Source organism: Penaeus monodon, chromosome 29 (genome assembly GCF_015228065.2).
Source record: "Penaeus monodon isolate SGIC_2016 chromosome 29, NSTDA_Pmon_1, whole genome shotgun sequence".
In the NCBI taxonomy this organism is placed as follows: Eukaryota; Metazoa; Arthropoda; class Malacostraca; order Decapoda; family Penaeidae; genus Penaeus; species Penaeus monodon.
Genome location: NC_051414.1, coordinates 36,240,415 through 36,240,698, shown reverse-complemented (window position 1 = coordinate 36,240,698; position 284 = coordinate 36,240,415).

Below are 284 nucleotides of genomic sequence, written 5' to 3'. Positions count from 1 at the left end.
AAGCATACACTTGATACCCAGACCCTTTCGTTCCCAACCACGGGCGACCCCCCCCCCTTCCGGCCCCTACTGAGCACCGCGCCCTAGCCATCCGTCGACGCCCACGCTTGTCCTTCGTGGGCGGGGGGTGGGGGGGGGAGAAGGAGGGTGAAGCTGGTTCTCCTTTTTTCTTCTGTAAATATTCCCAAAAATTGTGTTTTGGGTGAAATACGTTCTAGATTCATGGGATTTCCTCGATGGGGTATAGTTTCTTGTTGAAGTATGATGAGTGCCTAAAAATACTC